Genomic DNA, 25,404 nt, shown 5'->3' on the forward strand with positions numbered 1-25,404 from the left:
TAAAGTAAGAATAAATTGCCAATCATATTCACATATGCATTTTGTATATGTGTATACAAGAGCATGTGGTGGGGTGAATTTGTAAAGTTATAAATGAATATGATGAAAAGCCATACACAAATTACCTCTTGTATAATATTTAGGTAGCAGGCTGATAGGTTCCTTACCAGAACTGTAGGTAGGTAGGTAGAGAGACATAATATGAAAAACACCTTTTTATTGACATAAAATCACATTTAAAACTTGTAAAATTTTATAAAATTACAATATACACACACAAAGATAAGAATAAAATAAAGTAAAACACATCTTAAGCAAATATTAAACACGAATCACTAAAGTATCATCATCACAAACATCATCACCAAGTCAACTGAAAAGTGTTCAGGTTACAAGTCCGTTTATAAAAGGTGTAATCAGTCTGCAGCCTGGCCACAATCCGCCTGGCACGGAAGAGCCCTAGCAAATCACACCGCTCTACCCTGGACTCTCTATTCTGGTGAGATTTCAAAATGGCTAGCTTTGCCTGACCCAGTGCAAAGTTAACCAGGCAGAAAACTGGCTGAATGTAAGCATTGTCTCTCAGTCTGAAAATTAATGGGGGCTTGGAGAAAATCAGTTCCAAACTGCTAAAAAGCCGCTGCAAAAAAACAAAAAGCGGAATTAAATAGCGGCAAGGTAGGAAAATGAAAGTGTGTGAAGCCAAACTGAAGGGGCACTCTGCAGACACCTCAGGCGTGATATGATGCACAAAACAATTGGTTGCTATGACGCTATGCAGGACCCTCCACTGCAAATCACTGGGGGGCTTAAGAAGAGGAGGTTTGTACAATAGCCTCCAAGCCAGCCACACAGAATCACCCAGAGACAGAGGCATCCTCCAGGCTGTATCAGGGAGATCAGAGAGGGTGGCAGCATGACCCCGCACTTTGACACACATACCACAGAACTGCTTCTTGGTCATGCTTGCAAAAGCAACATTCACCAAACCCTTGCAGGACAACAATCTGCCTGGCTGCACAAGAATCTCCTCCACAGAAGGGGAGGCAGCTAGTGAGGGGAACACAGGATTACCCCCTAGAAGAACAATTCCTGAAAATTTTTTTGCAAACACTAGGCACTTCTCTGAGGGAGCGCCACATGGAATTCAGAGAGGACCTCATCCAAAAAATGCCCAGACCAGATTCTGGTCTGAACAGTAAGTGTTGTCACCAAGTTCCAGCTTGACTAATTGGGAACAAACCAATGGGATAGCTTGGTCAAGCCAGCCTGAATAAAGGCACAAAACAGGCTCTTGGAAGAGAGAGCTTCAGCAGGAGAAAGTGGACTAAAAACAGTGGCTCTTCCAAGAGCCATATTCTGGAAAATGCCTAGTCTGGCCGCAGACTTCACAGAAATTGCCAGGCATTAAAAAAGAGCATTATAGAATGGAGGCAAATCTAGATTCTGTAATCAACCAAGTGCCAACAAAAATAGGTGAGAATCAAAGCCCATCCCAGCAGCACAACGGAGGAGAGAGAAGGCAAGGGACTTCCAGGCCAGTGGGGAGTCAGAGTACGGCAACTGGTAAAACTGACCAGAGGTGAAAGGCCGCAACCCTGCTGACTAAATCAGTGAGCCTCTGGCCCCATTCATCTAATGGCAGGATCAGCAAAGCAGGTCACAGCCAGTGGTAACGCCTCTGAATTTGGTCCAGGGATAGGGTCCAGACAAACTAACTGGTGCCACAACATTGAGGCCACGTGGTTGTTGGAGGAATAAGCCAATGCCCTTTTTGCAGGTGCCTTGCACCATCTCTTAAGCCCCCTCCCATTTCCTTAACATATATTTCTTCAGATCTAAAAAGGTCCCCAAACACCTTAATCTGAGAGCTGCCCCATTGCAGTTGTAGGGCAACAAAGGGGGACTGCTGCACTGCCATGAGTCCAGTAAGATCGAATTGCTCTTAACCCAATGAATGCAAGCAGATGCCTATTCATATACTTGTAAACAAGCACAAAGTGCCTGCACGTCTCTGTCGGAGATAATAAACACTGAGATATCAGCAGCAGAGGCCGACAGACAAACTGGGGAACCATCCGGCACCCCTGGCCAGAAAGACCAGTCAGATGGTTTCTGGGGAGGTGCAGAAATGGTTCCAAATTAAGAGTACACAGTATCCCAAACAGAGGATACCTCTGACGAATGCCTCTGTGAATTGGGAAGCAGTGGCTAAAGACCCCCATTAATCTTTAGGATAGTAAAAAAGTTATGTTACTGTAAAGAAATATCTGAAAAGGACACTGGCCCAGTCCTCAAAGCTTCTAACGTTTTAAAAAGATAATTATGGTTGACTATCAAAGGCCTTCTCCTGCTCCATTGAAACAAGCCACACATCCAGATTACAAAGTTTGCTAACAGTAAAAACACCATTAATTTAAAACAAATAATCAAAAATACAACAGTTACGAACACAATATGTTTGATCAGGGTGTGTCAAAGAGTCCAGATAGTCCTTCAATCAATTGGCTAAGGCCCTGGATAAAATCTTATAATCAGAGTAGAGAAGGGAAATAGGTCTCCAGTTCTGTAAATCACAGAGGTCCCCTTTTTGTGCAGCAGGGTGATCACTGCCTCTGGCAGCTGAACCCTGGCAGCTGTTTCTCCAGGATACACGCCTGCACCACTAGAAAAAAATCAGAACAGAGAAAATGCTAGAAATGCTTTTAAAATTCAGATGACAGCCCATCAATACTTGGGGTCTTGCCTGTAAAGAACTGGTGGAGTGCAACAGAGAGCTCCTGCAGTGACAGCGGGTTGTCCAGACACTGCTGGTCCTCACCCGTCAATCTGGGTAACTCTTGACGCAGGTCCTTCATTGCCAGCACATCACAGGTTTCAGGTGAGTACAGAGTACTGTAAAAAGGTTTGGTGAACCTGCATCAAGTCTCCCACATCAAGGTTGCCATGGTGGCCCAAGATTTCTTGTTCCAGGGCACTCATAGCCTGCTGCAAGGACCATGTAGCAGCCTGGGTCCACTGATGGCAGAACAGTTGGATCTAAACCTCTCCGACATCCCATTGCTGTCTCAGGGACTCATATCAGGGCTTATGCTGCCGCTGCTGCTATCTAAACACAGCAAACATCTTGGCAAAATTAAAGTCCTGTAACAATTCAGTATTAAACTACCAGTAGGAAGCACAGGCAGAAAAAGAGAGAGGCACACTGCCAGAGACAGAATGATGATCAGACATGTGAGTGGGAGACATGGAAGACCGAACAAACATTCACGCTGCCTGTCATGGTATAAAAGTGATCCGATATAGCCCCTGAAACCTGGTAGGGAGTAGCCTTCAGCCAAGCGTACTCCCTAACAGTGGCGAGAGAACTTCCGAACATCTACTAGCCCAAAGGTCTCCAGGAGATACCACAGTTCCCTGGCTGACAGAGAGTGTGACTCCTCATGGTTCCTTTCTAAAACAATCTACAGAGCAACTGAAATCCCCTCCCAGGACAATATTACTTTCAGGGTCACAGCCAGTCATGAGAGGAAGTGTCTGCAGAAAGGAGATGTGATCTTGCCCCAGAGTAGGGGCATATTCAGTAAAAAGATTAAAAACAGTAGTGCCAATATGTCTCTCCACCTGGAGGAGTTGGCCCTGCACAGTCTCCTTCACAGAAATTATCTGTGTCCCTGCACCCAGGAAAACAGAACAGCTCCCCCAGCAATGACATTGGAGCCATGGCTCAAGAAAGCGTCCCCTTCCCATTCCTTCAACCAGTTCTCCTGATTATCAGAGTCAAAAGGACAACATCAGCTCATGTTTGCCTGAGAAATTCAAAGCATTGTGCCCTTCTGTGACTATCCTGGCAGCCATTAATAATTAACAGAGAGCCAGAAGTGAGCAGCACCATAAAGTCTAGAAGGAGAGAGCCAAGCAGGAGAGACAATGGAAATTGGAAATGCTTTGAACAAAACAAACTATGGAGAGAGCTATGTATCTTGAACAATCCCCACATCCTTCCTCACCTTGCTAAACAACTTTTTGAGATAGAAATATTTCCTACGATCAACTGAAGTATCTCTGAAGACAAGGGCAGCTGAATGAATAAAGCGCTGTAAATCAACTCCCTGCTTCCCTTTAGTGCTATCCAAAAAACCACTAATCTCTTTCACACTGTACCCCCTTCCTATCTAGCTGACTGGCCGCGAAATCAGGAACCAGGGAGGAGTCAGAGAGATCATCATCATCCCCTTCATCTCCCTCAGACTCCACCAGGTCAGAAGAACATTGAGCCTACTGTAACATTCTCATCATTCACGAAGGAGAGAAGTTCAGTGCGGGCAGCTAGGATATCTATTTTCCCAAGAGGGGTAGGCAGTGCAACCCCAGGCTGGGACCCAGCGTCATCACTGCAGCATGCAGGACCAGAGGCTTGAGGACTCACCATGCTAGGAGAGGACAGTATCCCACTGGGAGCTGCAGGCATGGAGCTACCACCCAACACAATGTTATCCTTCTTCTCAGGGCACACAGCTTCATCCTCAGCCACTGCCAGCAGCTCAGAGGCCTCCAAAGTCTTAGCCCTTTTAGAAACAGTCCCACATAAATCCATCTCATCCATCTGTTCTTCACCCCCATCTCTAGAACCTCCCTCTGGTTCCTGTGCAGGGAGATGTTCCTCAAACTCCAGGACTTGCTGCTGTCCAGATATAAGCGATGGTGTCCCAACAGAGGGTACCTCTTTGGGGGTTCTTTCCTTGACAGCAGCAGACCATGTATGGCAGTGGGGGAGTGGGGAGATAGAATTTGACAGTGCAGATGCAGGCTCTGTCTCCTGCCGGTTCCTTGGTGTCCCAGCCTCCCCCACTATCCTGGGTCCCATATTCTTATCAGGACCCCCAAGCCAGCAATGTGTGGGCAGAAATCCCTCAAATGACCAGGGTCACCACACAGAAAATTTTCATATTTTCAAAGATAGAAAATACTGTATAATCTGCCCCATCTACGGGTGCTTTAAAACCAGGTTCAAGGGTTGTTCAGGGTATTTAGAACCACATAAATCTGGCACTGGAAGGACATAACATGTCCCATATTTGGGTTCTTGCAGACTAATGGAATCATCATAACAGCAGGAACTACCTTCCTATAATGGGAGAGATCAGACACTGGCATCTCATTGTTAAGGAAGGAGGGACGTTGGAAAAAATTACTTTCGTAGCAGGAGTAAACAAGAGAAAAACTTGAACAAAAGCTTCCTTGACCCAGAGTCCCTCCCATACCAAACGATTCACAAACTGCTTTTGGGCCAGGAAAATCACTGTAAATTTGCTCATTTGAGAGGCAGATTTTATATTAGCACAGCCAATAACCTTACCCCTACTCAGCAACACATCCTCTACAGTGCAGGAGGCAGCAGACACACACTGAATCCCATGCTTGTGGAGCATACTGCTAAACCCCTCTGAAGTGGAGGAAACCCCACAACCTCTGCAAGGGAAAGAGGAGGAGGTGACTAACACCACCCCTAAAAAAAAGAAACAGCAAGTAACAAAACCAAACATAGATTAACAGAAACCTGGTTAGTGCACACACATAACGAACTCAGCCTCGCTCTCAGAAGTTTCCACAATCCTGAGAAAGAGAGACTCTGTCTCTTTCCTGTTTTTTAAGAGTGAGGACTAGAGAGATCCGTAAGAACAGCCATTCTGGGTCAGACCAATGGTCCATCTCGTTCAGAATCCTGTCTTTTGACAGTGGCCAGTGCCAGGGAATAAACAGAACAGGAAAATTATCAAGTGATCAAAGATTATCAATCATCCTCGTCCTCCAGTCCAAGCTTCTGGCAGTTGGAGCCTAGGGACACCCAGAGCATAGGATTGCATCCCTGACCATCTTGGCTAATAGCCATTGATGGACGACATTATCGAATTATTTTTTGACTCCAGTTATGCTATCGGTCTTCACAACATCATCTGACAACAAGTTCCACAGGTTGACTGCATGTTGGGTGAAGAAGTACTTCCTTATGTTTCTTTTAAACCTGCTGCTTATTGATTTCATTCTGCAACCCTGGTTCTTGTGTTATGTGAAGGGACAAATAACACTTCCTTATTTACTTTCTCCACACTATTCATGATTTTATAGTCCTCTATTGTGTACCCTCTTAGTTGGCTCTTTTCCAAGCTGAACAGTCCCAGTCTTTAATGTACCCCCATAGGGAAGCTGTTCCATATACCTAATCATTTTTGTTGCCCTTCTCTATATTTATTCCAATTCTAATATATCTTTTACAAGATGGAATGACCAGAACTGCACACAATATTCAAGGTGTGGGCGTAGCATGGATTTATATTGTGGCAATATGATCTTTTCTGCCTTATTATCTATCCCTTTCCTAATGGTTCCTAACATTCTGTTAGCTTTTTGACTGCTGCTGCATGTTGAGCAGATGTTTTTAGAGAATCCATCATGACTGTAAGATCTCTTTTTTGAGTTGTAACAGATAATTTAGACCCTAGCATTTTGTATGTAGGCTTGGGATTATGTTTCCCAATGTGCATTACTTTGCATTTATCAACATTGAATTTCTTCAGCCATTTTGTGACCTAGTCACCCAGTGTTGTGAGATCCCTTTGTAAATCTTCACAGTCTGCTTTGAACATAACTATCTTGAGTAATAAATAACTAATCCCGATTCTCTTTCTTCACACCGTTCATGATTTGTAGTCCTCTATTGTATCCCCCCTTATTTTTCTCTTTTTTGTGTGTGTGTCCAAACTTTGCCATCTCACTGTTTACCCCATTTACCTGAACATTTATGAATATGTGGAACAACACTGGTCCCAGTGCGTATCCTTGGGGGACCCTCTGTTTACCTCTCTCCACTGTGAAAACTGATAATTTATTCCTACCCTTTGTTTTCTATCTCTTAAGCAGTTACTGATCGATGAGAGGACCTTCCGTTTTATCTCATGACTGCCTACTTTGCTTAAGAGCCTTTAGTGTGGGACTTTGTCAAAGACATTCTGAAAGTCCAAGTGTATTATGTCAACTGGATCACCCTTGTCCACATGTTTGTTGATCCCCTCAAAGGATTCTAATAGATTGGTGAAGCATGGTTTCCCTTTACAAAAGCGGTGTTGACTCTTCCCCAACATATCATGTTCATCTATGTATTTGATAATTCTGTTCTTTACTATAGTTTTAACCTAATTTGCTTGGTACTGAAGTTGGGCTTACTGACCTGTGATTTTCAGGTCGCTTTGGTGTTACATTAGCTATCTTCCAGTCATCTGGAAGAGAGGCTGATTTAAGTAATTAAGTTACATACCACAGTTAGTAGTTCTGCAATTTCATATCTGAATTCCTATGTGAATACCATATGGTCCTGGTGACTTATTACTCTGTAATTTATCAGTTTGTTTTAAAACTTCCTCTGTTGACACCTCATTCTGGGACAGTCCTCAGCTTTGTCGCCTAACAAGAATGGCTCAGGTGTGGGAATCTCCCTCACATCCTCTGCAGTAGAGACTGATGCAAAGAGGCTATCTTCTCTGCAACGGCCTTGTCTTCCTTAAGTGCACCTTTAGCACATCGGTTGGCCAATCCCCCACTGATTGTTCGGCAGATTCCTGCTTTTGGTGATTTTTTTTTTTTTTTTAAATTGCTGTTAGTTTTTGAGTCTTTTGCTACTTGCTCTTCACATTCTTTTGTGGCCTGCTTAAAAATTATACTTGACTTCAGATTTTTTGCTCCTTTCTGTTTTGCATAGTAGGATTTGACTTCCAATTTTCAAAAGATGTCTTTTTGCCTCAATTTGTCTCTTTTACTTTGTTTAGCCATTGTGGCATTTTTTGGTCATAAGGCTTTTTAAAAATTTTTAATTTGGATTATACATTTAGTTTGAGTATTTATTATGGTGTTTTCAAATGGTTTCCATGCAGCTTGCAAACATTTCAATCTTGTGACTGTTCCTTTTAATTTCCGTTTAACTAGCTTCTCCTCTTTTATGTAGTTGGAGGTATTTCCCCCCCACAAGGATATTAAATTGAATTACACTATGGTCACTACTACTGAGCAGTTTGGCTCTGTTCACCACTTGGACCAGATCCTGTGCTCTGCTTCAGGACTAAATCAAGAATTGCCTCTCAACTTGTGGGTTCCAGGACTAGCTGCTCGAAGAAGCAGTCATTAATGGTGTTTAGAAATACATACTTTCTATTAGATACAGGCCTGAACTAAAACTCCACGTTGGCATAACCCCAAAACTCGGGGGTGTTCAAAATCAGAATCTGGATTAAGATCCAAAGTTTTTATCTTGTGTCTTTGTCTGTATTCTGCTAGTGAAGAGGATAGTTTTGACAGTAAATTTGTACATTCTAAAAGTCTCCCTGCCATATTTCAAAATAAAATATTTTAACTAAGATATGTACTTGTTTATTTTTATTTCCTTTTGTTGAAACATTACATATATAACTGTGAGCCCCAAACACTGCCAGCTTAATTCAAAATGGTTGTAATTTATTAATAATGTTTCTCATTTGGATTTCTGGGTTTTTCCTTTTTACCTGTTTTCAGAGATTTTACATTTGGATAGAATTAAAACCATTGGATTTAAATGCTCTCATAACATTTAAACTCACACCTTTGGTATAATCCTTGGAGTTTTTAATGTCATTCCAACTGTTAAAAATAAAAATTGGTTTTTATTTTGCATCTGTTCAGGTGGTATGAACGTCTAAACCTATCACTTTACGATTTACTGTTTTACACAGTCAAATGGCATTGATTTTACCAGATAAAGAAACTTTACAACCAAATCAGCTATTTTGTATCCTTTAGCAAAAGGATACACAGGCCCTGTACCTTGTACACCTTGCACAACAGATTTTCTCTTTCTAAATTTGCCTGTCCCTCTTTTCCCCTCTGTTCAATTGTCTGAAAGTGCTACGTGCTGTAGAACTGATTTTAAAAATATTTTTGGCTGGCATTATTTAAAATCATATTTTCTCGTTCAGTTTGTACATTCTAGTCCTAACAGTGTCCTTATTTGGCTGAAATTAACATCTTTTCCACAGTCATTGGTATGTGATGTTGTCTCTCTGTCATTTTTAATTGTTATGCCTGATTTTTCTTTTAGAAGGTAGATTGTTGAAATTAAGGGGCAGGAGGTTTCTTTCCATGTTATTCTGAGATCCTTTAATGCACAGGCATATTTTGCTTTTGTGAATTGCCTTTTTCCCCCCTTCTTTCTTCATTACAAACTACTCTGGGAAGAGCTTTTTTTAACTAAAAAAAAAAGGCCACGCTTGACTGATAATGCATTGCTTTGGATGGTGAAACATTATGAAAGTTTAATTTTTAATTAAATCTGAAATACCAATTATAACTGAAAGAGATTTTAACCTGTTTCTTTTCAGACTGCCTGAAGTTACATTTTAGATGCTGAAATCACTGCACCTTAAAAACAAAAAGATTAAGCTGCACTGCATTCCTGTAAGTAAAAGCTTTTCCGGTACCTTTTGTCAGTGTTTCTCTGAATACAGCACACACAATAAAAGTGTTAGCACAGTAACTAGACATGGCTAAAGGTCAGAGTGCCCTTGGATGGGATTTACTAGTTTAAATGACGTTTTGTTTGGTTCTTTTTAAAAAGGAAGTTGTGCTAGATCTTTACCAGGTTTTATGTCAGACCGCAAATTACTGTTTTTTTCTGCTGGCTGTTTTGAATTTTATTAGGAATGGTGTGTAGCTTTGTCCCAATTGACATACATTTCCTGTCATCCTGTCACCGAGGATTTCTGCACTTTGATGCAGAGATAATAGAAAGTAGGAGAACATTCCTAATGGCATCAGAAATAGAATGTATTCTCTTTTATGATGTCATAAGACATTTTTGTCCTTTGTTTTAAGAAAAATAGAAAGAAAGAAAAAGAAAGTTTCTGGTGACATCACAACAGGATTCATCTGTCTGAGGACATTGGATGGGGTCAGAAATGCGTAGTTCTTCCTTGTGTGTGCATATGTGTGTGTTCCCTATTGTGCTAGGAAACAGTCAAAATAGTATATCTTATGTTTTCGAATAAGAGACGAGGCTGTCTCTACGAGCCCCATTACTCCATAAATGCATGTCAGAGTCTACATCCGTCTGGTCTATCCTTATTTAGAAGCTGTTTTGCCAATGTACTTGGGAGAACAATTAACATTTGGGATTTCAGTGCATAACAGGCAAGTGAATGACTAGACAGTGTAAAAGATTCAGATGCCCCAAGTTTAAAAAAGAGGAAAAAAAAGAAACAAACAAAACAAAATCTTAAAGATGGCAAGGGAAAGGGGATTTTCGTTGGGCAATAAAAGGTTATGAAACACTACAAAGTAAAGTCAATCTGTTTTCTCATTTAAGATCAAAATGTAAGTTTGGTAATGAAATCCAGAAGTTTAAGAATTCTTTCGAAATGGTATCTTTGTTTTACAGCACAAAGTGTTACAGTGTTTTACCTGCTATCTGGGGTTCACCCCCTTTTAATGCTAATGAATTTATTCTGGAGACTAGCAGAAGGTTACAGCACATTGCGGGTACATAATGCCCCTTCCAGGATGGAATGCCAGGCATGAGTCAGTGAGGCAGACTGTGCCATTCTGGCACCAATCCATTGTGTTTTTACATTACTGGCAGGGGCATGCCATTGTGTTGTTAAATACTGAGCATTAACTGCAGACTGTGGCCAGTGAATTGTGTTTAAAATTTTCTGCTCGTTGTTCTTATCTTTCTACTATGAGCAGTGTCTCTGGCCACCATGGTCATCACTGTAACTCTGAGTCTATAACCTAGGTTAAAGGTGCTAGTGGATTTAGGTGTATCAATGATCGTAACATTTTGTGGGGGGCAGAGTGGAGAGGTTGGGGGGAAAGACTTTGGAATGTCTGACCACTGACTCTGATCTCTCTCTATATAAAGAGAGAATCTAATTCTCTATATGTTTCTCTCTATAGTTGTAATTCTCTATGTATTATAAAATAATAATCAGTAGAATTTTGCTTGGAATGCATTAGACATTTTCTTACCAAAATTTAATAGATATAGGAGGAAATTAAATCTGGTTCTTTGGGATACAGATGGTCACTGGGTCCTAGATGGATTAGTAAGGCAGAGTACTAGGTACCAGTATATGGCCATGATGAATGGCTGCCAGCTGGGGAGGGCTGTATCACTTGGTATCCAGATCAGGGACTCAGTGGTTGAGAAAAACAATTTTAAATGTACATGTGTAACAGACCTGCAGAAACAGAACATTAGCATCTCCATTTTATTGATGGGGAAACTGAGGCACAAAGGTTAAATGAACTGCTCAAGGTCACACAGTGAATCGGTGCTAGAGCTGGGAATAGGAACAGTATCCTGACTCCCCAGCCTTCTTTGTTCAGCACAATTCCATCCTTCCTTTTGCTCTATCAAACCTTAGCTGGACCTCTGTTTTATGGCATACATTTTCTTATCTCCAGTTGACTTCCGTCATTCGTTTTTTAAAAGTATCCTGCCTGTAAACTCCTAAATGCTCCCAGATTCTGTAGCCTCCCAGATTCTGAGGTATATAGCCCCACCTCTGGAATACAGTAGGATATTAGCGCTTAATGGTTCTTATGTTGTGATGAGTACAGTGGAGGGACTTTTCTGGTTGGACATGCAAATCATAACAATGAAATCTGGATATTGCCGTTACATTTGAGTGTCCAGGTAGGCCGTAACACAAAACAATTATAATGCATGCAGTTTAGCCATAGAAGAAAAAATGCTTTGAAGTGTTCATTTGTTTCTTACTGAGGTTCACCGTGGACAGTGGCTGCTGGTTTCTGAAATCTGGAATGAGATTAATCTCAGTATATGGCTTTCCTATAAGTGGAGAACTACCTTTCTTAAAACTTTTTTTTTTTTTAATTTGGAGGGTAGACAGATCACTCCCAGGCTATGTCTCTACATCAGCTGATTGTTCAGATTGTGGACCAGCCCCTCAAATGGTGCAAATCATCTATTCTATTGACTTCCATGGAGTTTATGCCCATTTCTGCAGCTGAGGATCTGTCTGACAGTTCCCTGAAAAAGGGGCTTTCTAAAGGTAGTGCAGATATGATATTCATCGGAAACAACTGTGGGCTTGATCCTGCAATGTGTGGCGCACTCTGGGCCCAATCCAGCAATGTATTTAAGTTTATACTTAACTTTATGCAGATGAGTAGTTCCACTGAAGTCAATGGGGTTACTTACATACTTAATTTCCAATTTAGCACCCAGAAGGACTAAGAGAGGTAATCTCCGCTCCAGGTGAGTATTTGCTTTCCATTGGCAAGAACAATACTGGGAGTACGATGTTTGCACAAAGGAGAGACACCGTACATATGAACTAAAAAACATATATGGGGGTGTGATAAATTTTCAAAGCAGTGTCTACGGATTTAACCACGCTGCCCTTGTCTAAGTCTTATAAGAATTGCATACAGTAAATAACTTTTTAGTATATGTGCTGCATTGAAAAATTTCAGCTCATGTGGCTTAGTGGTCTGAGTACAGGATTAATGGTCAAGAGACCTGCATTCTTATCCTGCGTGGCCTTCAGCAGGTCACTTAACCTATCTGGGCCTCACTTTTATCCATTTTAAAGTGCAGATAATACTGACATACCTATGTGAACATTATTTAGTTAGTGTTTGTGAAGCTCTTGGAAGTGCTAACCATTGTTATTATTAACAAACACCTTGTGTGCACGGAACACCTGGGATGGAGAGAGAGTCACTCATCGAGATGATCTTTCATAGCTCATGTGTGCCTTTGTTTTGTTCCATCACTCAAAGGTATCAAGGCCAACTGTAATTTACAAAAGTACTTCCCATATCACTCTCCTCACTGTCGAGTATTTTATTGCAAACATTATTTCTTTGTTTGTCTGTCTCCATACTTTCCTCCATGCTGAATTAACCTTGCTTACCAAACTTTATCCCCTCTTTTGCACTGAATAGCAGAGACATTTGCATAGCCTCCAAATTACAAAGAACAAATTCATTTTGTCTACTAATTATGTTTGCTGATGATGTATGAAACAGACAGAAGACAGTTTGAATTTTCATTAGTTCAACTGAGCTTTCAGGCATATGGAAACGAACTGGCAGAGCCCAAGCCAATGTGACATAGAATGCAGGCATCCCAGAGTGCATGCTGCATGTGTAGCGTCAGAATGTCAGGGCTAAGAAGGGCCTCTTCCATCAGAGGAGTGCTTTTAAAAGAAGGGAATATTTTGAAGCAACAAACAGTCCATCCTAATGTCTCCTTCAAGTTCTCCTTTACAGTGCATTGAACATTATAGCACTTGGGGGACATGGGCATCTGCTTACCACTATTGTAACTTACTGTTTGAACCAGAGTTGCATGCCTGAGACGTGTTTTGTTTTCCCTAACAGTTCCCTAACTCCTATTCCTCCCATTAGCTCCAACACTGCTCGTAGAAAGATGGCAAGCTAAGCTCTTTTTGGTGCAGAAAAATTGAGGTAGAAAGAGGTCTGCTGGAGAAGACATTTGTATACAAATGTAAGAATGAGATTGTTTGAGATTCTGCCTGCCATAAACAGAACTCAGTGTCTTGGGCTAAACTGTCACTGAAGAATTGTATTAGCACTTGCAAAGGGAATTAATTTTGCCTTCTTCTACAATGAGGCATCAATCCAGAAACTCCAGGGGATAAATTCTACCCTGATTTTTACTCGTGTAACCCCAGGAGAGTTAATGTGATGGTACAGATGTAAATCAAGGCAGAATTTGTCCCCACTGTTGGATTGGCTGAGAAAGCAGAAATCTGTTTTGTTGTATCATCTGACCTAGGGTATAGTTTTTAAAAGTGTTTAAGTGACTTAGGGGTCCAAGTGCCATCGGATTTCAATATAGGCTCCTAAGTGTATGTCACTTTGGAAAATGGGATTTATGCTCACTCACGTAAGCACTTTTGAAAATTTTATCCTTAGTCATTTATATTGGCAGCAAGGCCCTTGAAGGTAAAGGGCCAGCACTCTTCAGGGTGCTGACAACTTCTTACTGCAGTTTTTGAGACAAAGATGGGGATGGTTTTAGACATTCGGGTCCAGATTTGTAGATGATGTTAATCTGCCCACTTTCATTGAAGTCAGTGGAGTAACATTTATTTACATCACTGGAATATCTGGTCCTTAAATTTCAGATGAAATGAGAAAATCCAAGTTACTTGTTTGTTCCTTAAAAATCACCTTGTTTTAGGTTTTCTGACATGGGACATGGTCACAATTTAAAGGTGCGAATACAGTGGGTGATCAGAAGAATAAATATGCAGCTGGGTTTATGGTAATTCTTCTCCACAAAAAGCTAATTTCTCAGGAGATTATGCAACTTCACAATTGGCTCTTTGTTGGCTTTGAATCTCCATCTAAACATCCTCAAAAGAACAATAGTGAGACCATTTTGGGTACAAAAATCTTGGAACGCTGGTAATCCAGTAGATATTTTTGTTTGTTCTCAGGTTGGCTTTAATCAGTCCATCTACAAGTCGCCTGAAATAGAAATTAGGGCCAAATGTTATTTATGTCCATTATGCATTTTTTGTTTTAGATATCTGGTGTTCCTTTCTAAGGCTGTACTTTAAGTGTACAAAAGTGTACAGTGTACAAAAGTGTAGTATACAAAGTATATTCGAAGGATGCAGCTTTTGTTTTTGTGGCGTGTTTGATACATTAGGTAAAGAGAGGAAAATAGCTCTCTAATGTACAGTTGCTCTATTAGGCATAGGGTTATTGGTTGTGATTCAGTCATTTTAGAAGGTGTAGGGATTTCAGCATTGATTCTTTGAGCAATATTGCTTTAATAAGTTATAAAATACTGTAGCATTTCAACACTTAAAGAGGCTAGGTGAAACGAGACAATCTTTCACTCCACTTATCAAAGCTTTTGCTAGTCTCACTTCAAGGGAGATGAAAGACTAAAGAACATTGAGCAAGGAAAGTTAATCTATAGCCAGAGATGTCGTTAAATAAGAAGTTACAAAAAGTAAAGAGTTGACACAAACATGCTGGCTTTTGCCAGTCCTTGCTATAAATATATTTCTTTTCAACACACAGAGCCAAATTCTGCAGCTACACCAGTGTGAATCAGGAGTGAATCCACTGAAAGCACTGTGATTATTCTGGATTTGCACTGTTGTCAGCATTTGGCAGAATAGACTGGAGATAGTTAAATAAATCCCTGGAAATTTCAAAATCTCAGATATCTGAGATTTATGATTCTTCTGGGCAAGGATCTTCCACTAGTGTAACTGGTGTTCCTCTGACTCATCCTAGTACACAATCTGGTCCTCTTTGTCTGTATCACTTCCATTACCATCACCCATCCTCAGACAATATAATCTCTGGGACAGAGTTTTATCTCAGTTACACCAATGTAAATCCATTGATATCAGTAATGTGCACTGGTGTAAGGAGGATCAGAATGTTGCCCTCTCCCTTTTTCTAAGAGTCTTCTGGAGAGTTCAGCAGTAGACACACACTCTGCCTAGTCTTCTGAGCTCTGATAGGAAATGTTCTCATTGAATATGTCTTTAAGAAGTGCTATATTTTCTAATAACAGAAGTCTGCTCCCAGAGTACCTTGTGCGGTATCCATCATCATCCCAGAACTCCCCATATCCTCCATTTAAATGGAGCAACTTCTTCCTCCTAACCTGTTGCTTCTGCAGCTCTGCCTATCACTGAGCCTGCTGGAGGTGGCAGCGGGGAAGCACTTTTGGAAAAGGAAAGCACTTGGCAGATGGCTGTGTGCTGTTAAAGGCCTTTGGAACAGGGTCTGGCTTTGCAAGATGTTTTCAGTGTCAGTAATATTGAAGGCATCCCTGAATCAGAAACTGCATTAACAAATCTTTTGAACCAATTGGTTTCCTTGGCAGTTGTTTTTTTTTAAAGGAGGCCTATAACATATTCTTAAGAATCTCATTCCAGTTCCACATACTGTTCTCATGGAAATTTTGAATAATGAAAGCCTTTTATAAGATGGAAGAAGCTTATCTAATCTCTTTAAGACTGGCAAGAAGTAATCAAGAGTCCTGTGACTCTTAGCAAAGCAACAGCACATTTTCAGGGAATTAGGCATGCATTTCCCAGCAGCAAGGATGGGAAATGTGTGCCAAATTACTGCAAACATTTGCTGAAAATGAGCCCTCTTAGGTCATGATCCTGCAGCTCTGGCTCATTTGTGTAAGCTTCACTGGAACCATTCATGAGAATAAAGGTGAAGGATCGAGCCCTGAATGGAAGACCTGCTAGTACAATCGGGGCAGGTGGCTTCCATGTGGCCTTCGGAAAGATAGAAATGGAAGAAGATCAGTTTCCCATTTAGTCCAGTTTTCTTAGAAGCTCTAGCATGCACTCCCACTTTCATTATTTGCTTAGCGTAGCTTCTGGTGGCTGGGGAGGAGGAGGGGGGGAATCTTATTTACCAAGAATACAGTCTTTTGTTCTCACTCATATTGTTTCTCTAAAAGAATGCTAATTGTCACCTCCTGTGGAGCTTTTGAGGAATTCCTCCTCCTGCTACTGTTGTGCTGTGCTTTCCATGTGGGAGTTGAGGCTGCAGTATGTCTGTGGAATGGGCTTGTCTTCATGTGAACTGTCACTGCTCAGTGTGTGTCATCCCCGCACTCCTGCCAGGGGTAGATTAGGAAGTGAGCCTTGGACGCTTGGGTTCTGGGACCCAACTTCCCAGAGGACCTAAGTGAAAAATAATACAGAATAGCAGGGGGCAGCACAGAGAACAGCTGATTGAAGACAAACAGCTGCCTGCTGGAGTGGGTTCTAGAGAAGAGTCAAGGACTTGTGCATGGGGAAGAAAAAGAGTTCAAGTTAGGTGGGCAGAAGGAAAATAAGCTGGGAAAAGGGATCGTCTTAGAGGGGGAAGGAGGAATGAAGCCTGAAGCATTTTTGACAGAAAGCTGACGTCTGGGAGAATCTGGAACCTGTTTGGAATTAGACCATTCCTGCCTACAGACTAGATTAATGCAAAAGTTCCCAAACTATTATTATTGTTATTATTATTATTTTTGCTGTGCACCTATTTGGAGATTCTTATTCCAAGCATGCCCCCCTCTTTCTAAGAAACATATATCCATGGTACCCTGGGTCCGCGACCCTATCTTGGCTGGGCACCCCACTGCTCTCCAGCCCCTGAGCATCCCCTGCCAGGGACATGCTCTGGGTGGATGGACTTGGCAGGACACAGACAGCTGGGCTGCTCCCTCTTCTTCTCATGCCCCTGCTCCTGTGACCTCTCAGAATCACTCACAGACTTCAGGCTCCTCTGGCTCTAGAGGTATCCCCAGAGCTCGTGAGGCCAGGGAGAAACTACCTTCCAAGGGGCAACATGCGCATCAGCCCGTGGAGACGTGAGGGACCTGGATTGGCCCACCCACCTCCTGCGCAGAAAGAGGTCATGCCCCCTTGCTTCTCATCCTTTCCTTCTCCTTGTTCTTCCAGCCTGGCAGCAGTGGCAGGAGTTGAAGCATGAAACTCAGCCAGTCAGAGGACAGTCAGGGCCTTGAATAGGGGCAATTAAGATTCATGAGCCAATAGATTAGACTGTTTTCATTATGTATCTACCACAGCTGTCATTCGAGTTACATGCATATAAAGTTATAAATCCTTATAATTTTATCTGTCCTGCAGGAAGAAAGTTTGGGTTTTTTTGGGCAGGAACTCAGTGTTTCTAGAATTTACCTTGAAATTCTTCATGGCACATGGAGCTTTAAGGCTGACAGACTGTCACTGTTGACAAATTGATGTAAAGCTTAGAGGTTTCTCCTGCCTGTTCTTTCCATGGCTTTGAAAACATCCTGTGCAGTTAAATCTACCCTTGGGATCTGTTGCACTCATGTCATGAGACATTTGCAAGTGACATTGTTGCACAATCCCTTTCACTCGAGTGGTGGTTTTTTCACGTTACAGGTTCCACAAGTGTGTGTGCTGATACCAGATGTGGGAAAGCTTTAAAGGAAAACTTCAGTGGTTAATAATACCTTAGATATCTAGTAAATAATCAGTTTCCTTAGGATACCAGTCATTTCACCTGAATGTTTTCCTGCCCAGTCTGGGGTATATGCCTCTTTGGACGAACTCGGAATAATTCTTTCTGCAATAAGATGACCATGACTACTGTGTAAGACTATAAGGTATAACAGATATGATATTGTTAGTATCTGGCAGTAAATATTAACCCTTTTAGTACTTTTCGTTTTGTATATTTGATTCATTTATATAATTAACTATTCTTTAGAATCTTCAGGATATTAGCAGAGTATGTTCAATTCTAAGGCCCAGAAAACTGGTCCTTCACAGATACGTAACCCTATTCAGGAAGTCATGTTCATAGAACTCCAGATGGGGGAAGAAATATATAATATATTATCTTGTTAGTCCTCTCAGTTGTAAATAATCATGCCTTCACACATAAATCAGGTAAACTGAGAATGTATAGAAATGACATCAAAACATGTTTCTTTTGGCAAAGAGGTTTTCTTTGTTTGGAAACCCTATATGATGACACTGGTACGGGGATTTAGTTGGGTATGGAATCTGCCACGGCACTCCAGTTAACAATGAAGGAGAGAGACAGAGCCAGCTTTTTATCATCATCATCATCATCATCAAAGGGTGGTAATATATTTATTTTTTCTGTATGCTGTATAGTGCTGTACTAATCTCTGACTCTTAATCTTTGATTAAATAATTCCATCTGAGCCTATTATTCAACAATCTTGAGTTGTAATTAACTCAGACACGCAACAGTATAGTTGATTGATAGATTTGAAGGCCAGAAGATGCTATTGTGATCATCTAATCTGACCTCCTGTGTAACATAGGTCATAGAACTTCCCAAAAATAATATAATTATATACAAGTATGTGTGTTATGAGTGGGCCTGAACAAAATCCTTGTGTCCAGACACTCCCTTAACTTTAGGGGGGTTCAGAATCTGAACGTGGATCCAAATTTCATGATTGACTCTTATTATAATGTGCCTAATGAAACCCCAGATATGAAAATTGGTGGGGAAGGGGAAGATTTGAAACCAAGATCCGGATCAGTATCATGTGGCTTATTCATCTCAAAGTCATGTTTAGAGCCACTTGTCACTCTTTCAATATCTCCATTAATGAAATGATGCTGGTGTCTCTCAGTGAGAGCTGACGTTCTGCAGATATTTCATTGGACTGGATCTTTTGCCAGTGAGTAGATTAAGATACAGAAAAAGACATTCTCACCATTGCAGTCAGCAGTGTCTGAGAGAATTTCAATGCTGTAAGGTAAATTATACTTTTTTGTTAATACAACAGCGGCTAAAACATTTTAAAAATTCTCTTGAAGAATTTACCTTTCAGCAACTCAGACGGTCTCAGATTTCCCGTACATTCCAATGGTGAGACATATTTCCTATGACCCTACCTTGTTAGACTCGCATGGCAACAGCTTTCTATGTGATGATGATGATGAATAATTATATTTTAGACACATTTTAATTTTTTGGAAATCTTTTACTTTTTCTTTGCAATACTGATTAGAATATCATATATTGTAGATATCATTTAAGCCTCGTTATGCCCAGGACAGAAATCTTTTAGAGAAAATCTAGTATAAGTAGCAGTATAAGTATCCTTATTTGATGCTGCACCAGTTCTTTGGCCCAAATTATGGCTGTCCCTGCTTGGGGATAGGAAGTGTGAAGGGCATACCTGCTCCTTGCTTCTCCCTGTACCTAATCAGCTGTACCTAATCAGATGGCAGAAAGCACAAATACTGTAACCATATCTTGTGGCCGCAGAGAGTCCTGTCAGTGCTGCTGCGAGCACGGCACCCACAAAAGGAGCATGTCTGGATGGATTTGGGATGTGGCAATGACTCTGTTGCTTTCCCCTCTTCCTTCCACATGCACCAGCTAGCAGCATGAGGGCAGTGTTGAAGGAGTTCATGACAACTGTAGCAGGTGGTGTAACTCAGCTAGTTCTCCACTGTATCCATAGAGGTTATGCAGCCATAATGTCTCCCATAACCCTGCTTGCTGTAACCTGAAGGCACTATCCACTATCATCTGGCCCTTTATTTTATATATAAAGAATAAAGGGTGAAATCTTGGCCCCACTGATGTCAATGGGAGTTTTGCATTTGCCTTCCAGGAGCAAGATTTCACCAAAAGCATTTTCTTAAGCTTTTGTAATAGGCTGCTCCACTGAAGTGTTTTAAATGTGTGTACGGTACGTTATTCACTGTGGTATTTCAGTTCATGACACTCTTACTTGTTCTCACTTCTTGAACTCAACTCCAATGCCACTGGACCTAGGGTACTGACTGTACTTTCTCTTGTGTTGTCAACCTCAAGGTAAAGGAAGAAATGCAGGCGTTTCCTGAGTTGACGTAGAGGAAAGGAATCTACAGGGTGAAGATAAATATTTGATGTCCTTTTATAGATTTCAAAAGAAACACTTTTTGGCACAATTATATTTGCCCTTTTATTTAACTAGAAAACATTGATGTATAGGTCACTGTATGCGTGTTTTTACCCAGGGGAGAGAGAAGAGCTCTTAGCCCCTCCATTCCCCTGAACACCCTATCTTATGAGAGAAGACTGGAAAAGCTTGGCTAATTTAGTCTTGCCAAAAGAAGGCTGAGAGGAGATATGCTTGATCTCTATAAATACATCAGAGGAGTAAATACCAGGGAGGATGTAGTGCTATTGAAGCTAAAGGACAATGCTTGCTGAAGAACAAGTGGGTATAAACAGGCCATGAACAAATTTAGGCTGGAAATTAGAAGTAGGTTTCTAATAATCAGAGGGGTGAAGCTCTGGAAAAGCTTCCCAATAGAAGTTGTGGGGGCACATAATTGAATTAGCTTTAAGAGAGAGCTGGAAAAATGTATGTGTGTGATTGTATGATGGAGTTGTTTGTGATGGTAGGGAGCAGGGTTCAACAATCCTGAGGCTCACTTCTGGTTTATGTCCTGTGTTCCTAAAGCTCACACTTCAGGGCTTCAGCTGGCCATGGGCATGGATCAAGCATGAGTATTTTTCCCCACTGTTTTCTTGGAGGTTTTTATCTCCTTCCTCTGAATCATCAGGAATGGACACAGCTGAAGATGGGACATTGCGTAGGGTGGGCCAGGGCTCTGAGGTGGCACTGAACAGTCTTTCTTTCACTAGCGCTCAGTGTTGCCGACCTTGTCACGCACATTCACCAAGTACATCAAGAACCTAGATGCCAGTTAGAAGAGGCTGAGACAGTGTACAAGCATCACACTGACTGACACCATCAGCTGACTTCCAACCTCACAGTAGGGATAAGGTTTGGCTGTCTGCCCAAAACCTGAGATCCACCCATCCATCCCTGAAGCTGAAACACCTTGCCTGATTTAATCTTTTTAGCAAAACAATCCTCTCTTCTCAGGAGGTGAAGAGGCACTAGTGAATTCTATCTGCATTTTAAACACACTAGTCCTGTACTAGCATTGTGGCTCTGCTCTTACTCCCATTGAAACCAGTGGAAAAACGTCTCTTTCTAGAGTGGATGTAGTCCGGGCCCCATATCAGCTCTGCTCTGGTATTTCTATGGAGGGCAGGTCTGCAAACCCTCTTCATGCACTGAGGATTCTGGATGTTCAGGATTTGGTCCACGGTCGGTATTTGATTAAGTTTAGTGAAATAAACAAAGCATATTCTGAACAATTCAAAATCTCAATTTACTAGCCTAATGTCTGCTCAACTGGTGTGTATTTAAAAACAAAATTCCAGCACCAATTTGATGGAGCTAAAGGGGAGACGGTGGAGATGTGTTAAGGAGACATGGGGGTGTTGTGTTTCTGTGAGAAAAGCCCTCACTAACTACAGTGAGAATTTTGTCTGCCTGTATACTTGAAGGATTGGGTCCTGCATTTCTTCCCACTCTTGTAAAGCTGAGGCATTTTTTTTTAATTCATTTCCAATATGGGGTATAAAATTAATCCACAAATCATTCCCAGAAACCTGTTTGTTAACCACTCTGGGTTATAATGTGTCTTTGATTGGGTAGAAGAGGGCAGAAACAGGAAAAAGAAAACAAACAAAAAATTCTAACCCAAGCCTAACTTAATAAAAATTACAGGAATTGGTGTTGCATATAATTGCTTCCTCTGTGGCTCCTGTGTTATGTTTGTTCAATTTACCAGTCCAAACAAGATTTTGCTCTTCTCTGCCCTGTAGATCTGTACTGGTACAGAGGAAAATAAATTGTTTTTCTTTTTTTCTGCTTCATACATCATATCCACAAACCCAGTGATGTTGTCGAGGTGTGAGTGTGTGTGTGTGTGTGTGTGTGTGTGTGTGTGTGTGTGTGTTGGGGAGGGGAGGGGGTATTTTATGGGAAATAGGTATGTACACATGCAGACACAGTAACTGTTGAATGTAGCTCTTGCTGCAGGACCAAAAATAAGAAAATACCTTTTGGTTTGGCTCATCTTAAATCTCTATTAAAATAGAATCACCTTGAGTGATGAGCCAGAAAAATGTGTAAGTAGAAGTGCATGGCAAATCTATATACATAGTGAATCAGAGCAGTCAGAAGGAGAAAAGGCCTATTAGATCACCTAGGAAGACGGATTGGTTGCCTCAGGTTTAAACTCCTGCAGACAGAAAGGGTGGAGGGTCTTCAGCTCTGGAATTTACTCCTTGTGGTCCCACAACAGCCAAATCTTATGCTCTTTACAAGACAATGCAAGATACACCTCTGCTCAATTTCTAATGTACCTTCCATTCTTGTATCTAGGTTCCATGTATACACATAATGGTCACATATAATTCTCTCTACCCCTTCTTTGGGTCTAACGTGGAAACATTTAGGGGGCCACCTGGCTTTTTGTTGACCCAGTGCAATTCAATAGCAAACTAAGTCTTTGTTTTGACTGACAGGGGGAAATGGCACAGAACTGTCTATGTTGTGGACAGTAATTACTGGACATAGGTATTTCATTGTGATAAATATTGTCAGATATTGTCTCAGTGGGTAATCTCGAAACTAGTAAATAAATAAACTCTCCAGAACATGGTTGCTCCCTACACCATAGTTTCTTAACCTGTGGTACGCGTACCCTTGGGGGTACCCGAGACACAGGCAGGGGGTATGTGGTGAAAAACCTAGTGAAGGGAGACCACCGGTTTCTGGGAGAGTCGGGCAGCAGCCGCCAGCTTCCTCCTGGTCCCACCTCCTAGATGGAGGCTAGACAGCAGCCGCCAGCTTCTTGGGATGCCAGGCGGCAGCTGCTGCCTTGGGCGGCAGCCGCTGGCTTTTTGGGAAGCGAGGCAGCAGCAGCCCGCATCCCACCCAGTCCCAGCTCCCATGTGGGAGCCTGGCGGCAACCTCCTGCACCTTGCGAGCTGGGCTCGCAGCTGGGTGGCTGCCACCCATTCCCTGGCTCTGAGCCGAGAGACAGCCTCCCGTGCCCTGCCTTGAAGATGGGCAGACAGCAGGCAGCAGACATCCCCGGGTCCCAACCAGCATGGAAGCCACCTCCGCCCCAGCTCAGAGCAGGTGGCAGTCGCCTACCTCCTGGGCTGGCAGCCAGGCGGCAGCTGCCTGCAACTTGCCCAGGTGGCAGCTACCCTCCCCGGCTCAAAGCCCGGTGCCCAGAAAGTCAGGCGGAGAGCCCAGCAGCTTGCCAAGTCCTGGAACCGGGCTGTACCCTCAGGCTTACTTGTCAATTTCACTCTCTAGCTGAGCAGTGAAACTGAGAACTATGACAGCCCCAGATTTCACCAGTATAAAAATGTTCAGAGAGGCCCACACAGTGTGATTTTCCCCAAGCCTGTACCCCCCTAAGGATAGCCATGGGGAGAGCTGCTAGCAACTCTGGTGGGCCACTACTGCCTGCTCAGACCTCACAAGTTCCCGCCTGTGTGAGGAGAACACCACGTGACCCCGCCATCAGGCCATAGTGATTGGCTGGCATTGACCTTTGCTCCTATATGGAGGAAGGGGAGGAGGAAGGAGGGGAGAAACAGCAGTGATCTGTCACAGCCACACAGTATTGCAGAACTCAGAACTCTCCTGCTTTACGAGAAATAGTCGTCCAGCAGTAAAGGGGAAAAAGATTGTATTTCTCAGAGTGGAAAATTGAGTGTTGGGGTACTTATTAAAATTTTCAGAAGTTAGGGGGTACTTGCTACTTAAAAGATTGAGAAGCACTGCCCTACACTATACTTTCCAGTCTAATTTTAGTTGTTAAAATGGGCTTCTACCACTTCCTAGGGAGACTGGGAAGATAATTACTACATTTTCAGTCAATTCTAACATTCAGTACCTGGTGTGGGTTCAGATTCCAAACCACCCCCAAATCTAGGGAAGCTGTAATAAAGCTGTCTTTAGTTTGGACACTGTCTGTTTTCATCTGAAACATTATTCAAAAGGGACTGACTTCACATTCCTAATTCTTCATTGCTATATTGTCATACTCATCATTAAACAGCTCATCTTGGAGAAGTCCTGACTGTTCACACTAAGTAAGAGCATCTTCTGACTTGGCAAATGGAGTCTCAGCATGGTGTATGGACCAGCTGTTATTAATTTTATCTACATGATGATAACCTGATTCTGAATTATTTTGGGGGGATAAAGGAGACTGTAAAGGTTGCTTACAAACATGAAATGATAGCTTTGTACTATGCAATGGTGTTGTGTCTGTGTTGGTTCCAGGGTATTAGAGAGACAAAGTGGGTAAGGTAATATCTTTTACTAGACCAACTTCTGTTGGTAAGAGACAAGCCTCTGATCTTACACAGAGCTCTTCTTCAAGTCTTTGTAGTAGGAATTAAAATCAAAACCTGGATCCGTACTGCCATGCAGAGCCGGAGTAAGACAAAATGGGTTCCAGATTCATTCCTACCAAAGGCCCTCCACACAAGAAGTCAAAGTTATCTGTGATACTTCTGGCTCCCAGTGCTCATGGCAAATCCCAACATACCCTTGTGGTGGTCCCTAATCCAACAGATCCTGCTGTAATTTGGCCTCTCTCTTTCACAGATTTAGGGAAAGTTCAGATACAAACTTTATAACTGTAGTCAGCAGTCTCTTCCCTGACTGTTTAATCCAAGCTTGGATTTATAGAGCTAAAGAGAACTGCAAGTTTGCCTGTTGAACATCTTCAGTAAGGAAAGCCCTTTGTTTTCATTACAGCCAGTCCTTCTCTTCAAGGAGGAAGATCATAGCAGCAGCTCCTATCTGTACTGGGCCAAGCCATCTTTGTCTTATAAATTCAAAGATTGTATGCTAATCATTTTCTATCATAGAGATGCAACTTCCCCTTAATAGTTGGTACCTCATTCCTGTTGCCCCCCAATCTCAGGGTA

The 25,404-nt window shown here is 41.9% G+C and overlaps 1 protein-coding gene across 4 annotated transcripts in view; it reads left to right on the plus strand.

Annotated features, from left to right (window-relative positions):
• ZBTB20 (zinc finger and BTB domain containing 20) overlaps positions 1 to 25,404 on the plus strand; it is a 577,566-nt gene that overhangs the window by 173,236 nt on the left and 378,926 nt on the right. For 3 of the 4 annotated variants that reach the window (XR_010919343.1, XM_067546058.1, XM_067546059.1), the window contains one exon: positions 9,405 to 9,480. The gene's annotated coding sequence lies outside the window, so the exon portion shown is untranslated. Of the gene's footprint in view, positions 1 to 9,404; positions 9,481 to 20,412; positions 22,349 to 25,404 lie in introns of those variants that run through there. The other variant, XR_010919344.1, reaches the window with a different exon arrangement.

This window comes from Emydura macquarii, unplaced genomic scaffold, assembly GCF_026122565.2.
Source record: "Emydura macquarii macquarii isolate MOO-44397 ecotype Brisbane River unplaced genomic scaffold, CSIRO-AGI_Emac_v2 contig_1119, whole genome shotgun sequence".
In the NCBI taxonomy this organism is placed as follows: domain Eukaryota; kingdom Metazoa; phylum Chordata; order Testudines; family Chelidae; genus Emydura; species Emydura macquarii.